This window comes from Camponotus vicinus, unplaced genomic scaffold (genome assembly GCF_025532165.1).
Source record: "Camponotus vicinus isolate PSW18456_S1 unplaced genomic scaffold, iyCamVici1.0 SCAF_6, whole genome shotgun sequence".
Lineage (NCBI taxonomy): Eukaryota > Metazoa > Arthropoda > Insecta > Hymenoptera > Formicidae > Camponotus > Camponotus vicinus.
Window position 1 is genome coordinate 5,133,720 of NW_028141978.1, and position 27,580 is coordinate 5,161,299.

Sequence of the window (27,580 nt, forward strand, 5' to 3'; positions counted from 1 at the left end):
CTCTCTTTCTCTTGTTGTCTTCGCGATGCCAACTTCTTCCTGCCCTCGTCTCCGCGCACAATGGAAGTCGCGAGTCTCGGATGGCAATATACGCTTCATTAGTTCCTCGATCATCGGGGCGCACGTCCGCTCCGCTACCGTCGCGTGGGTTTGTCTCCCGGGGGTTACCAGCACGTCCGATTCTTTCGATTAAATAGAACCAGATTTGAGATTGGATTTGATTAGCTCGCTTATGTAATTTCGCCATTCAAACGGTGATTCCGAATATAAAATGACATGCTTATTTTTAATCACAATCAACTTCTCATTCATCGCAATCAATTCCATTCTGCTTCACTCCTTTGAGAATATATTTCATACATGACGTTTGATTTGACGTTGCAAAATCTCACAAGATTTTTGACAACTTGACGAGAGACATTGTTTTTAATCATCACATAATATTTAACATACAAAATGTGATTTGAAAATATAGGAATTGTCATAACACACAATAAGTATGAAAGAGATATATTCTTTTATATTTTTTTCAAATTTAAGAGGGAGAGAGAGAGAGAGAAAATGCCACATATCGGAGAACACGTTTACGATTCAAATATTATGGATGGATCAGTTTCCAGCAGATTGTATAAAATTGCGCGAGCACGCGCATATAATACATCGATTGTGTTTAAAGGTTTCGCACGTCGTGCAATTCCGATTTTCTCACTGCTATTTTTTCTACTCTATTCTCTTTTAGCCACCTTGCGCGCGTTATGCGTTTGTCGCGATTTCTGTACGCGTGTTCGCTATTTTTCACAGTAATTTGAACTAGCATCGCAAAACGGCAATTCGATTTGCCCACGAAATGTGCGCAAAGTCGTCTTAATGGCTTTATGAGGAAACGTTTTTGCACGTTTCTGTGCAAGAGAAAATTAGTTTGGAAAACGACAAATTTCAAAGAAACTTTTATAAAGTAAGAGAAGAATGGAAAAGAGAGAAAAATTAATCTTCTTCTCTCGTCTTGTACTTGACTGCAGCGATGCAATTTAAATAAATTTTCGCATTCGTACGCTTGTACACACGCGGATGCGGAAGCGGCGATACCAGCGAAGGCTTGCGAGACCATGGAATTCAGCCTCGTCGATATATCTCCCGCAAATAAATCCAAACTCTCATATCCAGACATGGCGGTGGTCGCGCGCGTTCGTGGGTCCGACCTTAAATTTTCTTAACGCGCCGCGCGTATATTACTGAGTTCCGATAGCGGGTGAGAGCTCGACGGAGGGTGACTTTTGTGCCCGCCATACGGAAAGATTCCCCGAGGTATGCTCCGCTGCGTCGCCCTGGTTGTACATAGCACATATCTACAATTTATCCTCGGATATCCGCCAACCCGAAATATTCCAAGCTGAAAATCGGCACGAACGTACATGAAATCCTTCCATTCTATCTAGAATCTAAGAATTCGGAAAGGAAAAGATCTCCAAGTTTTACGCCGGAGATCCAAGTCTCGAATCTTAAAGTACGAAGGAGAAATTCAACAGAGCTAAATTCGGAGCAATCGGGATTTTAAACTACCAGAAGCGGGATCAAAATTATTTGAAAAATATACCACGACAGATTGAGTATCCGCTTTAAGATCAGGATTGTTGAATTGAAATGTATTCGCGAAATCTCTTGGAGAATTTAAGATGCTTCAAACGTAAGGAATCTAAGAATCGGCGGGAATGCACCGCAAACGCGTACTTTCGTAACGCCGATTCTGTCGACATCGGCCAAGCTCCGGGGCGGCGGCCAGTCCTAGAAAAGAGATATCGAATCGATAAAAGCCATCCTCGCGGAATTTTACGGTCCGGTCTTCCTGTTGGGAGAGATTTACCGCTTTTTTCCGTCGTTCTTTCTCGGCGCTCTGCGCGTGTATTTTCTTGATTAACCGTCTTAACACTTGGCCCAATATTCCGCCATAAAATTAGTACGCGCATTATCTCGCGCCGAACGTGCACGACGGCAATTTCGATACCGACTAATGCACCTTCGATCACGCCGATCGGCTCGAGCCGACTTCCGCATTGTTACTTGTCTAGCCGAGTTATCTCGATGAACACGCAGCTCGCATAATTTTAACGTAAGGGGATTAACGGCGATGCTGTGGACAAACCGATTATCCATGCTCCTTGATAAGGGACTGGCTTAATGCACGGAGAACGTCGGATTACACCGTTGCCCCGGGAAAAGACAACGTTGATGCGCCGACGATAGCCATGTGAGAACCTAATTGAAGTGGACGCGGACGATAACGATTCATCCATACGGGACTCGACCACGCAAACTCCTCGTTTGTGCAGATTCGCTGACCTAAGAAGGGATTAATTCGATATTACGCCCGACAATCTTCGAATTCTATAAATCTAAATAATTTATCTAAGAATGTAAGGAAACGTTCGTCTAGAGAGCGAATCAAAGCCTAACGATTCAAGACTAGCAAAAATTCGGAAATCCGAGAAATCGAACATGGCAAAGGAAATCCGATAATCTAAGAATCTAAAAAGCTTCGAGTTTAAAATTCGACGTGAATCACAAAAAAAAAGAAAATACTCAATAATTGTATAAATGAGAGATGATGCAAGTTAAGATTGAACGAACCGAAGAGGCTTCGTCGGCAGATGTATTTCACACGATAACGACTTTAGTTACGGTGTCACTCGTCGGTAACTCCCGGTGACATCTGGTAGACCGTTCGCATAATGGAACCCCCTCAAAATTCACGACGCGGCGCTGCGGAGCGAGGGGCTTTGGGGGATGTCGTCGACGAAAAATCGTCGCCGCGGCCGGCCCGGGGCGGATCATGCGAAACCGAGATGAGCGTGTAATTTTTGTTGCGCCCGGGTTATTGTTCGCGTTTCTCGTGAATGGCGGGCCCCAGGGATATCGATGTCTTTCGAGTGAGGAACGGCATGGCCGTTCACGGTGGGGCCCGCTCGCCCAGAGGAGCATTCATCAAACCGTAATTCCTTTCCGCTTTTGTCGCGTGGCAGGCGGTCCGTACGTGATGAAAAGTCGAATCGCGGACAGTTTTTCCAACGGGCATCCGTCCATCCGTCAGAGAAGCCATGCGAAAATAGTGTTATTTTTTTTTCGACACAATAGCCACGCCCGTCGAAGGGCATGTGATAAAAAACGCAAATAAAAAACTATTTATGACATAATTGTTATATGATAATATAAAAAATTTTTTTATCAAATTATATTAGATGTTAATTATAGAATTATATTAAATAAGAATATATATAAATTTGTAAATATACATGTATTTACTAGTTGCAGCGATGTATTATTCCGGTTTTTTTTCCTCTAATTTTTCTCGTGAGTTTTTTAGAATTAAGGGTTAAAAATGGGAAAGACGGAACCAACTCCGTTGGTCTTTCTGGCAAGAAAATCCGAAGTCCTTCCGCAGGGAATTGTATTCCACTTCAATCTCGGTACTTATGGGAGTCGTTAAGAGGCGGATTCAATGGAAAAGTCCCTCGATTCGCGCGTTCATTACAGCCACAAGAGGCCAGCCCTTGAGGATTATGTCGCCACTTTGGCTTTTTCACAGGAGACTTTGCGTCAAACGTAGGACGAGCAAATCGAACGAGAATAATAAACATTTTCTAAAGTGACTGCAAAACGAGCGACAATTTTGAAAAGAGAAAATTCGCTTCTCTTCAGCACGAGATGCTTGTTGCAAATGAGCGGTTATTTCGAGATGAATTGCTGAAGATATGTGTGAAATAAAAATAGATCAATGGAGATCTATAGGCTAATATTTTACGAAGCAACTTACAATCGCGTCCCTAAAATTGAATATCCATTTGGAATACTAACATTACATACATAATGTTGAAGAAAAACACTCACGTATAATACATCGGCATAGAAACAGCTATCATCCAGCTAGTCTCACACAAGCGTCCTTTTCCGATTCGCTTCAAATGCTTTTTATATGATGAAATGGCATGCCGTTTGTCGCCTCTTGCGGGCGCATTACTAGATATATTTCCATAGAAAGAAGAAGGGAAGAGTCATTTTTCAGTGAGACATATTGTCCTTCAGTTTTTTTTTAAACGATTGTCGCGTATAACTTCTGATATTCCAGACGCAAAAAGGTCAAACAATTTTAAATTAGCTAATTTTATACAAGGAGATAAAAATTAGACAATACAGATTTGAAGTAACGAGGAAAATATTCAAATTATTAATCTATTTTCTGCTTAAATTAATTAAATAATTCAGATACCAAAAGATAACTTGTACAAAAACATTATTTCATGTGACTTTTCATATATAATATGTGTTATTTGCGGTAAGAATATATTATTTATCACATCCGGATAAAATAAAATTTTAACTGAATTAAATTTAAAAACATGATATCAAAAAAGAATCGCGGTACTTTCATGCATAAGATCTCTCGACGATAGATCAAGACATCGGCGGACAAATCGTTGGACTTTTGCGGAGGTAGAGAGAGGAAATGATCAAATGATAAACGATAATGATGCGCCTTTGAAAAATTGTCCTTTCCATTTCTTACGGAAAAGCCAATGGTGCGTTCGCCATCGAGGGTGACAGATGGCAAGTCGTTCATCCAAACACACACACACACACACACACACACACACACACACACACACACACACACACACAGAAAGACCAGTCTAGAGGAGCGACGAATGTGAGCCAAGAAGCAAAGAAACGGGTTGCGAGAACACTCTTTGACTTCGTTCGCTGCAAATATAAATCAGTTTTGTGCTCACCTCCCACCGTTATACGACGTCTCATTCTTACGTGATGCGACCGTAAGGTATCGAATGTGCGCTATCGACTTGTCGAAAGATACGTCGCATTTCTATCGTCGTATCAACGTCGCGACGTTGATTTTCTATTTCCTTGATGTGTTCCTGCGATTCGAAAAATTATCATTTCACGAACGATGAAATATGATATGTACGTTCGACTTGAATTCCATCTTTCTAGTGCATCCTTTTTTCCAACTTTTTATTGTTTTAAATCTCTATAGTATAATAAAAGTGATGCACAATATATAGGGTGTTTCTTAATAAGTGCGAAAAATTTTAGGAGATAATTCTTTGTCGAAAATTATCTAAAAATATGCATTAAAAAGTTTGATGCGAAAAATTTTAGGAGATAATTCTTTGTCGAAAATTATCTAAAAATATGCATTAAAAAGTTTGATTTATTTAGAAATTTTTTTATTTCTTTTATTTTTTTCATCAAATCAGTAATTTTCAAGAAAAAAGAATAAAATATGTTATCGTGCACAGCACGATGCTAAATAGCATAGGTTCCGAATTACGAGAAGTTAAATTTTAAAATAAAAATAAAATTAGAGTAAATGTTGGAAAAATTGGAACAAAAACAAAAAATTATAATAAAAACCTAAAAACCTAATTTTTACCCCCATTTTTGGAGAAGTAAAACCCCACAGGGAGGGATGTAGGAGTATATGTTTATATGAAAAATCCCTCTTAATTTTCGACAAAGAATCATCTAAAATTTTTCGCACTTATTAAGAAACACCCTGTATATATTATGTATCACCAATGCATGAATCAATGTATATGTATCACCGTAAAAATAATAATAAAGTACGATTATATCATCTTTTCAAAGACTGTCGACTATGGATATCTCGAAATGTGTTTTGCGGACGGTTTTCTAAAAAGATGCATAGGAAACGAAATATTTTCGCTTGAGGAAGCTCGAAGAAACCGCAAACTATCTTTCCATTTGGTTCGCGTTACATACACTCCAAGTAATTCATTCGTCATCCCGACTTGATAGCGGTGGTCGTCGATGTATTCGCGACGTACTCGAGAGTATTCAAGAGACTCGCGGAGCATATTGATTCGAATCCGGGTTGTTTCCGGATTCTTCCGACAATGTCGCGCTCGAGGAAATAATACGGAGCTCGGGAAGGGAAGACACCTGCCTGCGGAAACGTGCACAGCTCGAATTCAAAGCCACATCGCGGCAGTTTCTCGGAGTGCACGCACGTACCGCGGATGAAGGTGTAGAAGTGCATCGCAACGAGTGCATCACGTGAAGAGATTCACAGACCTTTCATCCTCTCATGCGCGATACTTTTATCCCTACAAACACACGATTAAATGCGGTTTTCTCTCGTTTCTCCTTCTCTTCGGTGATTGGTTTTGCGATATTCCATTTGGAGAATACGCTCTAATATTCATTATAATAATAATATTTCTTAATTGAATCGCTATGTGGAAATTATTCCTCGGCGGAAACATAATTAGCATTATCACCGTTCCGTTCCGAATTAATTATTAGACAGAATGCAGACTCGATTATTAAGCGAACGACGCGATGTGGATGAGAAGCACGTTGGTTGGTCTGACTAATCCCATATTTTCCATACTGATAATTTGCCGGCGTAGCTTTGCCGGTGTATCTTTGGCCTCGGGCGATATTTCGAGCAGCGCAAGAACGCGCGGCCGCGGTAAAGGGTTCATTTAGCATGCGGCTTTTCGATTAAGTGGCGCGGGTGCGCTGGGCTGCCAGCCCGGATGCGTATCGAAGACGCGCGGAATGCGGTACACCGGCGACGACAAAACGAGCTCAGGCTGAAATCCGCAACAAGGATATCCGTACAACGTACTATGCAGCGTAATGTTTGCGCCGGATATATTCGCGCGCGAGCATCTAGCCGCATACGTGAAATGCCTGACGCGCCGAAAGCCTGGCACGACGAGAGAAGGAGGAAGGGAGGGAGGGAGGGAAGGGCTCTGCAAACGATCCATGTAAACGTTGCCGGTAAATGGAACTGATTGCTTCTCCCGGGGCCTGACGTGTACTGCGGGGCCACACGAACGTACGTATGCGCGTGTGTGACGTACGTGTGCGCGTATGTCGAGGGTGTGGTGGTGACACAGGACGACACGTATGTCCCCGCGAAGGGATTCCGTGCGAGGAGATTAGCCGCAAGGACAGCCGGATTCTTCTTCGATTGGCCAAAGTAGGATGAAAATGTTCGTGCTCGTCCCCTCCCCCTCACCTGCCCATCGCGACAGCGAAATATTTGCCGTGCGAACCATTTTAGAGGGATTCCTGTCGCCCTGGCTGCTCGAATTCTTTCTCGTTCTCAAATAATTGGAATACACGCTACATTCGTCTCGAGTTTTAACTGATAATTGAATTTTCAAATTTTCAGAATATAATTTTCGAGCTCTTCTGTTATTCAGACATTAGTTAATTATATCTTGGATTAATTATCAGATTAAAAATAAAAAAAAACTAGCGTTTTTAATGTTGAAGGCTTCGAGGGTATCAAATTCTAGAGAGAATGTCAAGATTTTCAATAGTTTTACCATTTCAATTGAACACAAAGTGAACCGTCTAAATATGCGTTTTTATTTTATTAAGATGACGGACACGAATTCTCCACCTATTTGGTAACCGGTAAGCCGATGTCAACGTACTCGACACGATGATAAATTGTTGCGCGACGCCACCGGCGGCAAATGTTTTTCTTCTGCGAGCTGCATTATCGGGAAACAATTTAAGAGCAGCAACATTTACGTAGAAAGCAATAAGTGCATCTAATGCGATTTAATGGTTCCGCGCGGAATGTGTCATCCATCCATTTTTCTCGCTTAATAAGATTCTTTTTAAGATAAAATGGAACTTTTGCAAAACAATTTAATTTTTTAAATAAAAAAGAGCACGCGACAAATTTAATGTTAGTTTTCTCTAAATTAAATGCGACAGCAAAAAACTTTTTTAATAGAAATTGTAATAATAATAATTATTTAAATTATTATTTATTTATTTTAATTATTATTATTTCTTTCCTAAAATAGCGTTTTAAATGTAAAAAATTGCATATTAGTCATTTCTTTCTTTCTCTCTCTTTCTCTCTGTCTATCCGATATCCTAAAAGTCCATCGACCTCAGTTTGATGATAAATTTTTTACATAATTTGCATAATAAAAAATCGATTCGAGAATAAAAAACCATATCATTAAAATTATTCGGGAATTCTAGGACAGTCTATGCATGGCTGATATGGCAATCATTATACGTCTGTGTAATTTGATATTCTGAAACATTATCGGGAGTTCCATCCGATCAGCTTTGTTCGGTTTGCAACAGCCAAGGAAAGATGAAAAAAAGATGAAACAGCCGGGAGTAGTTTCGAATGCAATGCTTTGCAATACAAGACTGTTGTCATCGTTGCCGGTGGATAATCGACAATAATTGACCCGCGATCGAATCGGCGATAAATTTCCCATTATCTGAAGTTCTCGATATTCCCCAGAAATAAAACGCCAGTCTCATGGCGAGAGCGCGATACAAAATAATCAGCGACGACAATGACGTCTGTGAAAAATCACCTTGTCGTGCCTTTTTTGCGGAAATCCGGGACATCGCGAGATGACAGATGGCAAGAGTCGTAGACGCGAGGGAAGGGAGTTTGCCGGGGCTCGTTAAGCGAGAGAGTACTTTAGCCCGAGGTAAAGTAAACGTAACAATCTGCTATCAATCCTAAGATATTACGATCTTGATAATGGAGCTTGATATTCAAGGATCCCTCTCCGCTCGAGGATCTTTAAGACACTTCGTACAAGGCGCAAGAATGTCAATTTGTTACGGCCGCGAGATTCGAAAATCGTAGTCCGCGCGGATCCAAAGAGATTTGAAGACTCAAGTTGGAGCGATATTCGCCAAAGTTTCCCGCGAGTCTCATTCAATTTTCCGCCAAGATTTACGTAGCTGTTTCCGTTATGCGGCGAGCATATTGATAGGCCGCGCGGCCGGAACATGCAATCCACGTATTCCACCGTCGTACTATCGACGCCAATGTTAAATAACAACGCCGACGCGACATCGGCGCCCGACTGTCTCGTGAGGCGTTTAATTACGGTAACGGCAAGTACAGTAACGGTTAGTTTGCGAGCAAAAGCCATCGTCGAGTCGTGCATACGCGACGAGATGACGGGGCGACAAGCTGATCGTATTCACGAGAGAATGACTACTCTCTCGTCCGATCTCGTATAATGATAATTGATTCCCTCGGAGCCATCGAGCCGCGAAATTGTTACCCGATGCATGTGTCGAAACGCACGATTATATGTTGTTCTATTAATAAAAAATTAAATCTAAATATTTTATCTAAAAAGATTTTATATTTTATTAAAGATCTATTTTTCTCTCTTTTTTTACTTTATTTTCTTTAACGTTTTCATAATTTTATTTTTAGCTTTTTATTATGAAAATGAATTGTGAAAATGGAGTTGACGTTGCTCTACTCAATCTACCGACGTGAAATGTAACGCCATTTATTTCTTGAAATGGCACTTACCGCAACGCAATGGCTGCGTTACCTCAATTTAAATGTAGCGGTTGAGGATATTAACGAAGTAGAATATCTAGCAAAATATTTATCAAATGATATATTCGTCTCGTCAAATATTTCGGCGACTGTACGACGCGCCTGCCTTGCCACGATAAACAATGCATACGATTAAGTTTTCCATTTACGCGGCGCCGCAATTCGAGCGGATGAAAAATTCAACGCTCGCGATTTTCAGGGTTCTTGCGCGCTTCAATTACCGTGTCTATCCTCCTCCCGTATTAATCTATGCAAATGAAAGTACCATTTGCATTATCATTGTGCGCGTGTGTATGTCGCGCGAATGATTCAACGACTGTATATTTTATAGAGTTTTTCGTCAGACTTCAAACAGGCGATCGTATCCCGCACTCGTGCGATAATTAATAAAAAAAAAAACACGTTAACGCTCTCATTTCAATCGTGCGATTCTCAATTCATGAATATAATATCGCTCTTATTATACATCTCTCCGACAATTCAATTATATAAGCTTACTTAATAAGAGAAACTCGGTGCATCGGTCGACCACGGGGTCTCTTCTCTTTGGAAGCGAGTTCCCCGCGCGCGCTGCGGTATCGATCGTGCCAGATGACGCGAAGGAACGGTTTAATCGCATCAACGACGCATCGTCGGCCCGGATGCATAGAAGCATCGTGGTCACGAGAGAGATCGAGAGAGAGAGAGAGAGAGAGAGAGACGCGCGTTCTCTCATTCGCGTTCCACATCGCGCCGGCTTGCGAATGTGCATTCATCGCGTGCATTATTGCCTATATGTACGGTCGGATAGGGCGACGGCGTGACTATGAATAGGGAGCAAGTTTAAGGCTACGACGTGTGCACGCAATGGCGGCGGCTGCTGCGGCTCTCCTTGACAGATTTACGCACGAGCGCGTCCGCGATATTTCGTCGTGTCGCACGCGCCCCCGTGTTTCGGGGCGACCGCCACCCCCCGTTTCGGCGAGGCGCGGGTGGAATTTGCTCGTTTCCGCGAGCCGGTTCAATCGATCGCGGCTGACGTTGATCGAATCGGGGATGCTTGAACGCGCACCGAGTAACGTTAGCAGCGTCTTTGTTAAGTTTTGTAAACTTTATGTCGAGGGGGGGGGGAGTTTCGATTTGCGTCTCGCGTTAATTTTGTGCTACTTGTGTCATTTTTGAGGGATTCAAAATTGTTTACGTTGCGAGATGTATGAAATAAAACTGCTTCGCCGATAAATTTAACTCCCGCATTAGTTTTCTCTTTAACTCTTCTCATCTTCCCTCGTCGTTCGAGTGTAAGCGTAGTCCCATGAAATATTTTTGACACGTCAAATGAAAACAAACCGAGCGTTATCCATGCAACACGTGTACCCAACTCGACATCGAATCTAAAGGAGAAAAAGCCGCATGCAACGCGACAAAAAGTATATATGCGATCCTTTTCCCCGTATTTATCGTAACACACCGAATAAACGAGCCGTGGCCCGCCCGTAATTTACAACAAACAAATGTATCTCGCTAGAGTGCATCTCGCGTCGCGCTGATCCTATTTGCGTCTCGTTTTCCGTCGCGTTCGCGCCGACGTGGTCGGCGTTTAGCAGTCCCTTTTTTATCGCTCGGATCTCTCTCTATCTCTCTTCGTTGCTCTCGTTTGACCGAGCAATCGCTCGAGGGAGAAATTTTCGTCGAAAACGAAAGCCACGCAACCGACCGGATACCGCGAGATCGCGGGAACCAGCGCGTCGATGCGTCTGCGTGTGATTGCGCGGTGAAACGCGATAAAAAAGAGCGGCCATCATTTTTGCACAAATGGTCCTGTCCGCCGCAGCTTCCACCCTCTTTCTCGGGACTCGCTACGTTTTTCACCAGATTGATCTCGTTTATTAACTGCGAAACGTCAGCTGTCTTCTTCCTAAATCGATTGTGATCGGACGGAATTTTGATAAATAAAATATTATAAGCGGATAAGAACGATATATCACTGTCTTGAGAAGGTTGGTCTACTTTTCGAGAAATGAATTATAAATTTCCAGCTGCATCAAATATTCAAAATCAAGATGATTTATTAATACATAATTCACATGCAACATTATGTTATACTATCACGTGTGTTATTATTCTAATTAAATTTTAATTACTTTGAAAATTTGACATCTGTTATTTACTTTGTTAAAACTGATAATTGATAAAACGATGAAAATTTCACAAGAAGAATCGTCAATATAGAGGACTCGAAAAATATCTAAAATTCGAAAGTTTAAAAATCTCTGTGCGATCGCAGCTTTTTTCTAAATGGCATCGTAAAAAGGACGAGAAACTCGCGGAAAAAGGAGATGGAAGAGAAAGAGAATAAGGTAGAATTAAGCACTGCGGTTGGGGTCATTCCGAGGTTAAGAGCGTCCAGAATGTCGAGGGGGTGTTCTAAAGGTTTCAGAAATTCGAAAGTGTCGAAGTTGGTCCCTCTGCAGCGACTCGGTAATGGCGACCCCTCGAGGCTACTCTGAGGGTTGTTGGAAAGTTTAACCAGTTTCCGCGGGTCTCGTGGTCAAACTCGTAACCTTGTAAAGTGAGATTTAAATCTGCCACGGCGGCATTTTTCCGAAAGTTAACGGGCATTCGCTATTCCGATATTTATCGCTATGGTGGAAACGAACTTCGACTAGTAGAGTCGCATCGTCAAATACGCGGCTATCGATTTTACCTCGCTCGTTGAAAATTCTTTTTCATTCCATTTCATTCGTCCGGTTCTCTTCGCTCCTATTTTAACCTGTACCTATGTTTCAAAGATTTTCGACACGATTTATGCACACACGCGTCGTCCTTCTCCCGTTCTCCCCAGAATTTTTTTCAAAACGTGGACGACAATGTGCGCACGCGTTATTTGAAAAACCATTGTAATCCCGCTTGTTTCCGAGCTCTCGTGTCTCTCTATTAGCGCGAATAATGGTGGCTTTATTGTACAAACCGAGGGCTTAAGTGTCGGGACTGATTCGGTCGCGGAGAAAAGCTGAAATAACCGCGGTATTGTGCATCTAGAACGATTTCTTTTTCGATCACGTGCGCGTGACACTCGGCAGCTTGCAGAGCTTGCGATACAATGATTTAAAACGTTTTAACGATTTTGCCGGATACCTTGGTTATTCGCGTCTATTTTTCGCGCTTGAGTATTTTCGCGCGAAGCGATGATTGCGCGTAATCGACGGAGGGAAAATTTTATCCTCTCGCGCTTTTACTCTTGGGATTTTATTAAGCGCGGAATGAGTATTACATCGTTGTTGATTAGTCGAACGTGATATTGCCCAATGATTTTACATTATTTACGACGGTGATTTGATTTAAATAAAAATTCGAGCGGGGAAAGGGAAAATCAGCGCTCTTCATCTCTCTCTGATTAAATTTTCGGAGTAAATTTTTTTCCGGGAGAATTAAAACTAAACTAGATATTCTCCAGTCAAGTTGAAACTTGATAAATAATTACATGAGAAAAATACCTGGAAAAACGAGTTTTACCCACTACGCGCAGATGTAACCGCAGTTTGCTCGCGCTGTATAATGCGCCGCAAATTTATTCTTTAAGTTACATACCTGAAACAGAAAAATGAACGCGAAATTATAATTTACTTCCAAGACAATACATACATTATAATTTTGTTATAAATGTAGCGATAAATTATCGCGTTAACAAATTATCGAGTGAAGGAAAACATATAAAAATACATTTAATAATTAGAGATTTGGCTCAAGTGATAAAAAAATTAAAAAGAAAATGGCGTAAGAGCCAACGCGCGGTAATTGGAGCGCAGAGAAGCAACAACACTTCTTTCTTTTTTCAATATTAGTTTATTAAAAAACACATATTATAATAACAAAAAGCGCCTGTTACGCTTTTTGTTATTATAATATGTGTTTTTTAATAAACTAATATTGAAAAAAGAAAGAAGTGTTGTTGCTTCTCTGCGCTCCAATTACCGCGCGTTGGCTCTTATGCCATTTTCTTTTTAATATAAAAATACATTTATATATAAATTTTAATGAGAGTTGAAAGGGATAAATAATTTGAAGACTATTACGACATGGCTGATAAGCCATTGTACAATGTCAGGCCACTCGTGCGATCTCAATTGCACATATCCTAAACATAGTATAATACATTTTTGCGATGCACATCTCCGCCGGCTATTGTACGGTTGTCCGAATGACTTACACCACGCCGGTTTTGAACAGCCATATGTTATCCTGTCAAAAGCAATGAACCGGCTGCGGAATTCCGCCGACTACGCGGCGCTCCTTTGCGAAACAATGACGTTTCGCCATAAATAGCGACCGCATACGACTCGCGCAATTGCAAATCGGCGTTAACGATGGTAGTGTCTACGCGTTTGCATTACGGCCGTAAAGTAAACGCGCGAGTTACCCTTTTACGGCGATACGTCTCGTTTTATCTTCACGCTCGTCGGTTAAAGGTGGAATCTCCGGCACGAGCGGCTCGACTAAAAAGACTGTAAATTCTTAATGTACGCTTAAATTGGCTCAGGTGCAACCGCACGACTACAAACAGCGCGATACGTCGTAACGATGTCTACATTTCCCTATTTTTTTACACGCATTGTTTTTTACGCCCGCAATAGCGGTACGCGTTTTACGAGGGAGCAGAAATTTAAGGATGTAATATTCTCTTTATAAATATTTCCATGCTAGTTTGATAGAATATGCAATGTACGCGAATTATATAAAAATGAAAGAAAAGCTAAAGACATTGAGATTAAAAAATCCAATAGCTCATTTTATTTCTGTATTTTACTTATTTAAAGGTTAAATGTTTTCGTGTTACATCCAAGCGCTCTTTCACGCGCGAGAATCGATGGCATTCAATATGTGTCCACAAAGTTGCGTGACATTTCCAACGTCTCCGTAATTCCGTAAATCGATACGCAGCATTGTGCGCGACACGCTGTGCACATCCGATAAAAATAAGTTGACATTTCGCTAGTCCGTCGATCTTCGACAAAAGCGGAAAGAAAGTAATTCCCAGCGCGAGTAAAGTTGCGACTCGTTTCTCTAGTTGAGGCTCTGCGAGTCTCAACCAAACGCGCGGAAAACTTCGTATTCTTGCTCCGGGACATCCCGAAACGAGGTTTACGTCGGCTCCGACCAAGTGAATTCGTCCAAGTCTGCGAATAAACGCGCGACATCCGCCGCAAAATATTTTTAGTGGCCGCATACGAGCGGATACCCTCTTTTTACGTACGCACGAGATCGGGGAGATCGAGGCGCACACACGTGCGTGCGATGACGTAGCGAGACGCTGCGCTTAGAAGGCCGGAAGAGGATCCTTGAGAATGATAATTCGCATGTGTGCCGCATATAATATATCGCCGCACGTGATGATACCGAGCGAATTTCTATATACATCGTACAAATGGCTTAGCGCGACAGTCGTGCTTGTACTTTTAATTTTCTTGCGGGATTGCTTGATATTTTTGGATTTTTAAACTTTTTAACGTCAAATGCGAGCGTGGCGTTGTCATTTCAAAATTTCTAAAAATACTATAAAAAAATTCATTATTGAAACTTTGCATTTTGAATTACAAAGAGAATATACGAAAAGTGCTCATTGCAGAAGTTTATTAAAACTTTTTTTAGAACCAACGTTGCTTCATCTTCAAAAGCTTTTATTAGCACGGTTCTATTATCAAGAATCGTGAATTGGCGAAATTTAATATTATTTGAAATAATACGTACTATATATATGCATGTACAAAATTCAATATTCGTATTCGTTTGACGAAGGAAACGCTTAAATAAGCCGCTCTTATGGCCATACGCGTCCGCTCAATTCCTATTTAACACGACCGAAAATAATTTCCACTCGCTTAATCCAAGTATATATCATGTTAATGAAATAAACTATTTGTATGTCAGCCACCATTTAATTCTATGATGATATCACATGGAATTATGACGTCGAGGCGAATGCAACGGGGAACTTTTCCGTAGGGGCGCTCTCGCTCCATTCGCTTTAACTGATATACCGCTGCACCGCTCATTCGAAACTGGCGATGAGCCAGATGGATGATATTAATGTACATCGCGCACGTACTCGGTAACGGCGCGTCGGCAAACACTATTTTAACGACGATCACACATTGCCTACACGATATCAGCTTTCTGTTTGTCGGCGGTTCATGGTTTTTCGCTCCTTTTTTCGGCCTAATCTCGACGTGCGTTGTTATAACCCGACGACGATTAATGGAACCGAAAATTGAAGGGACGAGCGAACTAGTTTGAGGAATATCCGCGATTATTAATGCCGCGTTGTCTATTGAAGATTGAATCTTAATTTCTAAAAAAATTCATGCCGATTTCTGTTCCTTTACACGTGAAATTATTGTACTATTTGCGACGATATTTTGAAACAAACTCTTGTGCGACTTTGACGTAAATTATTTAATGTATATAATGGAACGGTCTCTTAAGAATCTTTATTGAGAATGACTTTAACAAGCTCATGATACGAGACAATTTTACATAAAGCTGACGTTAAAGTCTTTGCGGCGGAAGGACGATATAAATTTGTAAAAGCGGGAAGGGAGGAGTGGTGGTTACGTTCGCGGTCTACGAATGAAACGTCATGACTACACGTTTAAGCCCACCGACTGTATTTCATTCGGTAGTCGAGGATAACAAATGGCACAGTGGAGACCGCTACAATGGCGGCTGAATATCGCGGCATTTTTCTCGGTAATCTCGCGCACCGCTCTCGTTCGTCAGCGGCGGAGAACGCGGCACGAATTTATTCGATGGCTATCCAGTGTCGATGGACATCCGCCTTCCTGGCTCGATAGCGCGCACGCTAGTTCGTACAATTCGCTTTAGATTTAGCGACAATGAGCCCAGCACAATAGCGATGATTGCCAAAATTAGCCGGTGCGCGAGATACATACGATACCGCTTTCTCTATCTTTCTCTCTCTCTTTCTCTCTCTTTTGCAGACCTGTGACAGCGAGGTCGACTGTTAGAGACAAGAGTAGCGTTCAGTTTAGCCGGAGAAAGAGACGACCGGAGAGAGAGAGAGAGAGAGAGCAAATTGCAAGCTCCGCATGGTATGGATCGCAAAGACAATTGCGACTTCCTCTCTGTAACATAGGCGTTGTATTAGTAATCTCAGCATCGTTCCATTAAATCACTTTAATTCCTGATGCGTCTCTGACCATTCTCGTTAACGCAAACAAGTCTTTTGCTTGGTAATGCTTTTGAGTGATATTTGCAGATTCATTCATTTTGAATCGCGCAGCTCGAAATTTTGAAGTAGATTTTCTCGTGCTCTGATATCGCGATAAATTAAAGATCCAAAGGAACCGACGACTAATTAAAAATGTGAGCGAGAGAATCAAAGGATTCTACAAATTTTAATCCAATTTACGACGATACGGGACTTAAATACGGCTAAATTCCATAGATAGCGGCCCAGCGTCAAGGGAATAATACGGAGTCCACTGCTGCTCGTCCCAAGCCAGGATTAATACAATTAATTTAATCCAAGCGCAATGTTTCACGTTCGCGCCCTTTTGAATTCCAAGTAGCTTATTCCAACAGGTAGGAATTCAAGCAGGTATTCATTTACAAACCGGCGGTTTTATTTCAGCTACGCTCGCGCGTTCCCCAAACGGGGGGAGAAACCGTGGAATATATTAAGACTCGTCCTTAGCGTTACACGTAGGAACTCATACCCGTGCAATTTCCGAGCGACTTCTTTCTAACGGCTCTGGGCGTAAAAAAACTTTTCTCCGCCGCTCGTGTTGCGTTGTTACGGAAGTTTGTCTTTACATAATTGCATTCTACGCTGCCATCACTTCGCGTCTCGCTCTAAAATCGCGATCAATACGACTAAGGACAAAAAAAGATGCCTCTCGCGTTATTTTTGTTATAATTATCAGAAATAATATCGAAAATTCAGCTTGACGATTCTTTATGCAAACTATTTATATAATATAATACAAATATTATAAGAACACAATTTAATTACTTTTCAAATTTATATCGCGATCCATACGACTAAGGACAATAAAAGATGCCTCTCGTGTTATTTTTGTTATAATTGTCAGAAATAATGTCGAAAATTCAGCTTGACGATTCTTTATGCAAACTATTTATATAATATAATACAAATATTATAAGAATACAATTTAATTACTCTTCAAATTTATATATCGCGATTCGCGATAACCTATTAAAATTCTAAGAAAAATTTAATCTCTTTTATTTCAGGATGCTCCGAATTTCGCCGGCGTTCTCGAAAATCCTTAAACTTTTAATTCTGGAGTAGATTTGAAGTTTAAAATCTTAAACTTTAAGAAAAAAGATTAATATGTCGTGCGCCATCAATTTTTAAACGCCCTGTAAACCACGCGTGACCTCATTCGCTACATCGCGAATGCGACCGCGCAGAGATCTTCTCGCGACTCGGTTAATAATTTCACCGTCGCGCCTTATAAATATCCATAAAATGCTGCCGGAGCCTACCATCTTTATGGCACGGATGGAATCGTATAGCGACGGATATGGGCTACGGCCATTTCTCTCTCGCGCTATATCGGATATTCCAAGCTCCGCGCACGACTGTATCATTTTTATTCGACGCGCAAGATCTAAACCACGGCAAACATGCGCCGCTACACCAGAATGCTAAATCTTCCACTTGCTCGCTCTCAGCGTATAAACGAATGCGGCTATTAGAGCACGGAGATCGACCGGTTGCGTTAAAAGGCGAGGGGAGAATCGATAAACGTGAACTGCGAGATGAAACGAGGGAAGATTCAAGCGTATTCGCGACGCGCTTGCGTAACCGATTAAGCACGCGACACCTTGATTCGCTCAAGTTTCTGAAATATAAAATTCTAATAAGTCTTTCGTATGAAAGCGCGCGGGGAATCGACTATCGTTTAAAATTTTACACGATAATATTATACGGTTAATTAAAACGGTTAATTAACGAAAAATAAATACGGAAAGGAGGAGAATAAAACGGAGCGCGTGGAGAGAACACACTTTTAACTATGTACTTTGGAAAAGTTTGCTCGAATCCTGTTACTCTCGTTTTTTCTCCTTCCGAAAACTTGCTCGACGCGCGATTAATTTCGTCGTCAAGATACAAAGTCGCTCGCTCGCCACACGATAACGTGAGAAGGCGACATAAGACGTAGGCACGATGCACTTCCCTCGTATTGTTCCGCGAACATCGACTATAAATATTCGACTGTAGACACGCTAGAGCGTGCTTCCTTCGTGATCACAGAGTTGCGCGAGCCTCGTAAGAAATCGTGAAAAACGGCGACGTCGTATATTTTTCAAGCGATATCCAGTTCACTCCCCGATTAGGATCAAAAATTAAGAGTGCTCGTACATGCGCGGCACGACGCCCTAATGGAAAGTAGAGGATTGTTAATGATTAACCCTGGTCATTAATCAGCTCCCGTTCATGAAAGCTCATTTGTCCGCTGCTTGTGTAACGCGCGAGCGCGGAAATAAAAACACAAAGGGGTTTTCTGATGGTCGCACGGAAGAAAGGAAGGAAGAGAGACGGGATGATCAAAGGAAAAGATCAACGTATACTCTTCATAACGAAGCGTACAGTTAGTAGTATCTCTTGCGATGAGTGCTGCATTGCGGTAGAAGGAATGGAAAAACGAGTCGAACGGAGGAAAAAACTCTGGACCGTCAAGTTAGATACGATGATTATTGTTTCGCATAAATTGAGAAACCGTTTCAGACGACTCGGGAAAATTTGATTTTAAAGGGGATAATAGCGGTCTCTCTCTCGTGTCTCTCTTGCAAGTTTCTCGCATAAATCTTTGAGTATTAATCAGAAGAAAATGTTCACCTTCAAAGGGAACAAACTAGTGATTTTTAACATCATTGCGCAGTTTTTACAATTAAACTCTTCAAAGTTTCGAAATTACGAGATTTTCAGATACTCAGATTTAAATATGTAGATTGTTGTATATCTAAAAATTCATGCTTATAATCTCTAAAAAGTGTTGAATCATTCACTCGTGGAAAAATCTTGGATTTTAACTTGTGGGAAAAAGATCTCTCGTGTTCCAGATCTTCCGATTCGAGTCTCTAGACAAATGACCTTGCTCATCTGACGAACGGGATGGCAAGTTCAGTGCTGGGTCCACCATCTTTAAAAAAACGAGGGGAATGTGTCTAGGAATGAACACATCACTGCTGGCGAAAGCAAATTTTCCTCGTAGCATACAAAGTAGCCCGCGGGATGTCAGTTAAACGAAGGAAGTCGTAAGCGTGATGGCTTCTTTCCCTGTCTTTTCATCCCGTTCGAACCGTCAAGTCGTTCTTCTTGGCTGCAACCCCCGGCGTGCCTGCGAAACTCTCTCTCGTTTTCCGTAGCCATCAGCAACCGGGACGTTCGCCAAGGCGAAGTCCACGCCGAATACGAATGACCCGGACAAATTAGGTCTCTCGCAAAGTAGTCCCGTCCACGTACGAACGTGCTTGTCTTGCGATAGTTACGACTCGAATGCGTTCTGAACGTTCGTGTATACTACCGACCAAGTTAATTAAAAAGTGCAACCAACGCAAAGTGGTACCAACACAGCGTGTTATTTGTAGATTTCTGTCGCATTTGTTACAAAAAATAAGCTGTAAATAGCAATATAATATAGCATGAAATGATTCGTTATTCAAACTTATATATCTGAATATAATTAGCTTGTAAAATTTGAACATGCATCATTAACTGTTAATGAACCAGGGAGAAGCTTCTGAAACGCACCTCTGCCATTAAACGTCGGCATATTGTTAGGCAAATGTCAACGGTGAGCGATCGATGAATCCGACATGCCTGATCAAGACGTAGCGCCGATGTATGGACCGAGTGTTTTCCCCGGAATATGTCGGTGAGTGGCTTTGGGATTTGACGTGAGAGACAACCTCGTTTCTCTAAGTAGGCGTGAGTGCACTCAGCGGGTGAAAGTACGCGGAAGCAAGGAGAAACGACGACGCCGTAAGAGGGGGAGGGCAAGCGTAGCGCCGTGTCAGAGGCAAAGACAGTCACACTATGCCATGCAACCGGAAAAGGTTCAAAAACGCGTCGGTGCTTTGCTCGACGGGAACGAAACCTCGGTGGCAGCTGAGCGAGCTCCAGGCGATTTTTTAAATAGCCGTTTATTCGTCGAACAATTACGTTTCCGGATCGAATAAATTCGCTCTGTCTTGCAATGATATTATCAGATGATTATTTTCGAACGTAATTCTGTTTCACATTTTTTGTCTTTATTATATAAATTGTCTATTAAATTGATAATTATATAAATTAATATAATTGTTATAATAATAATAGACATTTTTTAAGAATATGTTTTGTTATTAAATAATGTAATTTGTCTGATATAATCTTTTCTTTCTCTTATTATACTGCTTACATTATTGCCCCTTTTACAATTTAAACGTTATACATAAAAAAATTAGTTAAAATTAATTGTTATACATAAAAAATTAAAATCTTTAAATATTTAATCGCTTTAAGTTTGAACATTATTTTTTAGGGCATCGTACTTTTTTATTGTGGATACATAATCACCTCGATAAAATTCTTCGATGCCAAAAATTATCTAAAATTCTCAGTGTGCTAAACTTACATTTGCTAGACTTTAAGACGCCCTTAAAGTCATGAATATTCAAACGAGCACGTTTCTAACACTCTGTGTTCAAAGAAAAAAGCGAGAAAGATAGGAAGTATGAGAAAGTCAAAGACGGCTCGTGTCAGCGAAATAAGCGAGTAGGTCCCTACCAAGTGAACGCCTCTTAGAAAAAGACCCCTCGGAACAACGAGAAGACCGGACAGCTAGCGTCACGAACTAGTATTATCTTGTTCCGATAAGTTCGCGAGAGCGAGTTTTCCCCCAGCGGGCCGACGTTCTTGATTAACAATGCTGCTCGAAAGTTAACAAGTATACTTTTACTTAGAGCGTGATGAACGGAAAGACTGAATGCAATATCTGGTGTCTAGGTTACCGAAAGGATAATCAAAACTCGACGTTTCTCTCAAGAGCTTTTATAATGTAAAAATCTACAAAAATCCAGAGTTTTCGGAAGTTTAATATTCTATTATCTTCGAAGCCAACATCACGGAAAAGACACATGATTCAGATTATGCAAAGAGCTACGGGAGTCTAAATATCTACGCGAATGTATCATTTTCTGGACAGACGAATATTCAGATTTTTACATCCTCGGATTTTTATAACCTAAGATCTCCAGCGATGCGGAACCCTAAACTTATATACGCGGTACCTTGCCCACAAGGTGCTTCCATTACATTAGAGGCGCGCATTTTTCTGATTTACGAGTGCGAGCTGCACAAGAGAGATGCGAGTTTTTAGACTTATAGCTCACTATCTGGCTAACACGGGTCGCTTCGACTTTCCCGGTTTCTTACATTCCCCGCGATTCTCCCCGCAGCCATCGTTCAGTCTTCCTTTTTCTCGTCGCTCCTCTCTCCCTCACTCTTTCTCCTTTTGTACTCGCGTCGCGCGAATATCTTCGGGAACCATAGTCGCCGTGAAATGCTTCTCGCCTTGGAAGGACATCGTCCTTCTATCGGCATGTCTGTATAATCTGGGGAATGCTATTTTCCCTCGCACGGACATCTCGACGCCGCCCCTATCTTCGCACGTGCACACGAAGGGTGCGCCAGTCGATGGCGGAAGGGTGGTGGATCCCTCCGTGCGCTCCTGCTCCTGGTCGTTTCCGGAGCTTTATCGAAGAATCCGTCGAGAAAGGGAGAACTCTCGTGGACATCGTCGTCTCTTGCGGAACGTTGGAGGGTCGGAAGAAGATCCGACAAGATGGCGCATTCGAGGGGAAGGCCATCTACCGATTTCTTCGCCGGAAAAGAGGAGCCCTCTATCTCGCCGAGTAAGATGACCATTAGGCGAGGGTGGCTTGGCAAGCGTCTTTTTATTGCAACACACATCCAAACAAGTTCGTTGTACACACTTGTGGATATTCCGTGAATTCGGTGAAGCGAAGAATGCGATACAATTTACGTGAGAACGAAAAGTTCCTTTATCGTAAAAAATTGTTATTACAACACCTATTCGAATCATGTCTTGCTCCGTTATTTATAGATTACAAAGGACATTCGCGCCCTCGAGTCTCCTCTCTCGGGGAATTTTCGGGATCTTTTCAACGATCTCGTAAACAATCGCCATTTGTCCAACAGGAAAAAGCGCTACAGTTCTTTTTATGCGCGTATCTCAGAAATCCCGTCTCTCGGCGCCCTTTGACACGTAGAATAAATCTTCCAAAGAGGGTGGATTTGTCGGGCTGGCGTATATCAATATAACCACGGAATACAAATAAGACGGTGCGCGCGTATCTCAATGTGGTCGGAGATAGGATAAAGGGACACCTAAAGGTTCATTGTACCCCGCTATCTTTCCCTCTCGATACTTTCTGATTCGACCGCGTAGAAAACGTGGAGCTAATAAATTAGTCGATCCCTCGCGTTGTGCTGCACCGCGACGCGTCATCCGCCACACCCGCCGCGATATCCGAAAAGCAGAATTGAAGAAGAAATTTATTGTTACCCGGGCGAAATCACGAGAGCGCCGTAAATTTTTACATAAAGTAGCGTACGTGATGGCGCTATCGAATCCGCGGCGAACCGCACTTATCTGCTCCGCCGAATCGTTCGTTTCGTCCGGAATACGACAGGAGCAAATCGGAATTGTCCGGAAATATTCTCCGCAAACGTAAAACCGCAGTAATATCGAGCTCGTCGAATAAGGTAAATGATTTTGTAATTGATCCCTCCGAGAATTTATTCGCGGCAAAGTTTCGTATTCGCTTTCTCTCTCCTCTCCTTCTCTCTCATTGCGCAACAAACGCTAATTATTCCTTTGATTGTCGAAGAATGAGGACTGGACGTAACGAGGAAAATTCATTGCACGCAGAGATTTAAGGAGAAGGAAGAAAATCTATTTCAAGAACCTGTTAAATTATAATTAATCCAATTTAAATATTCAAAATTTGTAAAATTTTAAACATTTTAATTCTAAGAATTTAAAAAGAATATGTTTTGTAATAAATCTTCGAGTCGAGAATTTGTATGCGAAAATTTAATATATCAATGTTACATAAAATATGCTAGAAACATTCTGTTGATTGCTGTGAGAAGCGGAAACTATTTAAGAAGAATGAGCTTGAAATTTTCTATTTAAAAAATTTTGAGAAAAATTAAACTAAAGTGTCATGAAAAATCCATAGCAGTTTTTATCATGTCCTTGGAATCAAGATGGAATTCTTCTCTTTGTACTTTATATCAATGTATGAACGAAAAAGAAAAGTTGTGTCGCAATAATATCAGTTGGATCGATTTTTAAACGCGGATAACTTAAAACTGACAGTCGCTATCGAACGAATTGCAGGGATCAATCATACTTTCATTTTTTCCAGATTAGGTCACGGTTAATTGAAAAAATCTTCGGTCGATCAGTTCCGTGTACACGAATCGTCCATCCACGTTGTCCAATTCGCGGATTTGACGTTATTTCAATTAAAACGATCGAGTGGCACGCAACGGGACGAAACGATCGCACGTAATTGAAAACGAACTGCATCAATTTCAGCATCAATTGCTCCGGGGTACAACGTCGCACATGAGTGTTCATCAATTCTCATCATATTAGTGACGAATGCATTGCTCTATCGAGGCTGCATTGTGATTGATTGTTAGATCAAATATTTCTAATATTTACAAAAACATATTCAAATATATCTTCTTGAATAACAAAAAATCTTTGAGATTTTCTTAAATTCTGCAACATGCTTACGATTTATTCCTCGATTTTTAGAACGCTTCAATACGTGATAAAAATTTAACACATCAATATCAATGTCATAGTTTTAATTACGATCAAAAATTGAATCTTTCTTTTAGCGAGAATTCTTCTTTTTTAATTTTTTTTTAACATTTTTTAAAAATTATAAATATATATTTCTTTTAAATGTTTCAAATGTCGCTGTTCATTAAACAGGATGTTATAGGTTTAGCACTCAATTAGTACCTAGATACAATCTATCGATATACCGATTTATAGTAGGGGTAGGAGATATTTCGGGCAGAACTTTGACACACGAAGCAAATCCGAAATCCAGGATAACTAGGTCTCACCGTGGTATTTGTCCGGCGAATGTCCGGCACCTGAGAACATTTCGGTTTCTGTAACTACATCCTAAGGTCGTGAGTGCTGTGACCTTTCTTGCCATCGGGTCACCCTACATGATATTGCACTCCGGGTACGATCTCCTCTAGCGTCTCGACGTCCACGCTGGTATCGAAGATACCCTGGAAAACGATCGCGCGACAACTTCTCGTCGAAAGTCTGCGGCACCTGCTCCACGATCTACTTTGCAGCAGCGTTTTTCGACGTTTTGATCGTTTTACAATTGCAATCTCACGAATTAGAAATTTATCTCGGTCTCTTGTCGTGTCAAAATTGTCAACCTATCTCGATAGGTTTTACATAATTGACAAACATTTGAATAGTCTGTGATTTTATTGACATTTCTAAAACTGCTTGTGCACGTTGATAAAATTCTTTTTCCACATTTCATTTCTTTTAATTAAAAATTTTCAATATCCAATATTTTTAAAGAGATGCAAGTTTAAAGATTAAAGCGCAAGCTAATTTATACACCATTAAAATTGTAATCATCGCGACACGAGCGAAATATTGGCACTCGACGAATTCTTTACACATGTCTCTTTTTGCTCGTTTTACGAAACGTTCGCGAGGACATCGATCGACGTCCAATAAGGAAGCCTGTCGTTTATCGTGCACGGCCGAATCCAATAGCGAGGGGAACAGGAGCTTCAACGGTTTCCAGATTATTCTACTACACGATCGATTTTCTCCGCGTCGCGGGCTGCGGCCATAATGGAAACGTTTGTCGTAGCGTCGCTACTCTCTTGTTCTTTACTTCAATCGTGCAAACCGTTTACCGCATTTACCATAGCGAGAGCGAACGAGAGCGACCGCGTTTACGATCGTGTTTCCCGGAGCTTTTAGAAACTCGCCGCGCACGTCGATCCCTCATTGTTCGAGAACGGCTGACTCACCGAGATTCAATTTCACCAAGTAGTCAATCTACACGCAAATACACTTTCCAGAAATAAAATCTAACTGACGATATAGAAGAATAATAAAATATGTATACGCGAGAAAATTATATGCGTTCCGCATCTCGACACTTTTTTTACATATCAACTTTAATATTTTAACTTTGCTATTGTCGAGTTATTGGAAAATAAATTTTAAATCATGGTGCGAATATTTTTCACACGCGGAAATATGATTTTACAAAATATTCAAGAACTCGATTCATCGCTTAAATTGTTCCCTTCCGACAAATCTTTTGCGAAACCTCGATAAATTACATTAATCAGTCGATGAAATTTATTACTACACTTATTGGTATTGTGAAAAGCGTGCGTATAAAAATATATTGCCTCTCATTACGAGATGGAACAGCTGCGAGGTGAAAACGCCGCTCGTGAAGCTCCTCATATAGACAATCTATAGAGATGTGATTGTCGAGCGTAAAGAATGAGCGCCGATAAAACCAGATTGGATAACCGCATTTATCAGACATCGCGTAGCGACGATGTATCCCCGGCGGGGTGCGCGACCAGAAAATACGGAGGAGATCAGCAGATTCCTACCGCGATCATCATTCTCCTCGCGGACGTTTCCTCGCTCCGGGGAAACTGTCCGCGGGAGATCGGGAAAGCTTTCGCCACAAAAACAGGGGACGATCAATTATCCCTCCGAAGTTTTCCGGTCGCGGATAACCTCGCGCTCGCGCGCTGAGTGGATTAAGCGATCGCCCGTTGGATCGTTGGCGGCTTAAAGGGAAGGAAGAAGTGGAAGAAGCTCGCGCGCGCCAGCCCAGGGTGGATCCATTCTCCCGCTTCCGGGATCGTCTCGCGAGAACGAGCACGGGCCCGAAACTTCGATTCGAAGGAAGCAGGAGCTTAATCGAGTGAAGTTAATTCTGAGAAAGTACGGCATCTCCGTCCATGGTGCCTTCTCATGAGCGAAAGACTGAAAGCGTAATAAACTGGAAGGATGTTATATGCCCTCGCTCTCTTTAGATCCCTTGTTTATATCCTTGATTTCCCGCAAATCCTCCACAATTTTTAGCATACGCCTACGCTCCAATTTTTTTAAATCCGGCTAATCTGTAGATCTAGAATATTTTTCAATCGAATTCGCGTAATTTTGATATTTCTGATAATAACATCTTTATAAATTAAAAAGATGAAAAATTTTTTCATCTCGTATTTTGTGTGAAAATAAATATGTATATTGAATAGATTTTTATAATTTTTAATAACGTTAATTGCGAAATATCGAAAATTAATTTCTGCTTAAAACACGACGCCGTTTTTGCGCGCGTTGCAAAGGCATTCACGACAGAAATGCCAAACGCGAGGACAGTCTACAAGAGGTGTAGCAAAGAAACGGGTTTTCACAATCGCGAGCATAAAAGCGTTCTCGAGCATTTATTCCCGGACAAGGTACGTTAGAGTAATACGTTTTCCCTGTCCATAGAAATGGCTGTCAACTCAGCACATCCACCGTTCCATTGTTCGCGGATTGAGACCCTTCGCGAATACGGCGGGTGTCGATGTAGCCAAGATGAACGATCCGCCGTTTTTCAAAAAGGATCCGCAACAGGGCGCTGCGTTTATAGAGAGGGGTAGCTGTACCAGGACGTCGTTGATCTATGCGACCTGTAGTTAACAGAATGTAGCGGCATTGATCTCACTCGGCGATCCTAACCGCCGTCATATAATAGAATAATACGAAAAAGATTTATTTTAATAAAAATGTTTCTATATTACAATATATAAATATTGCTATTTTTTAGGTACCGTTACTTCTCACTTTCCACTTCTCATTAAAATAGAAAAAAATCATCGATATCAATATTTAATCAAAAGATGTATATACGCGCTCTGTTCAGATTTTGATTTTAATGAGAGAGATATTACCTGGAATATACATTAAATATAATTTGTCCATCATATACAGGGTGAGTTTTTTATCTTGAGACATCGAAATATCTCAAGAAATACGCATCGTACGAAAAAATGTTTCAAACAAAAGT

The 27,580-nt window shown here is 41.3% G+C and overlaps 1 protein-coding gene and 1 long non-coding RNA gene across 6 annotated transcripts in view; one reads left to right on the forward strand and one right to left on the reverse strand.

Annotated features, from left to right (window-relative positions):
- The window catches only part of Fas1 (fasciclin 1 Fas1 domain-containing), a 279,676-nt gene that overhangs the window by 149,670 nt on the left and 102,426 nt on the right, over positions 1-27,580 (reverse strand). The gene's annotated exons all lie outside the window — the stretch shown is intronic.
- Positions 19,878-27,277, forward strand: LOC145973427 (uncharacterized). 2 transcript variants are annotated; one of them, XR_014439471.1, is made up of 3 exons: positions 19,878-20,043; positions 20,154-20,298; positions 27,022-27,277. It is a non-coding gene; the product is annotated as an uncharacterized LOC145973427 (long non-coding RNA). The 2 variants fall into 2 exon arrangements; XR_014439472.1 differs by having other exon boundaries at positions 19,878-19,985.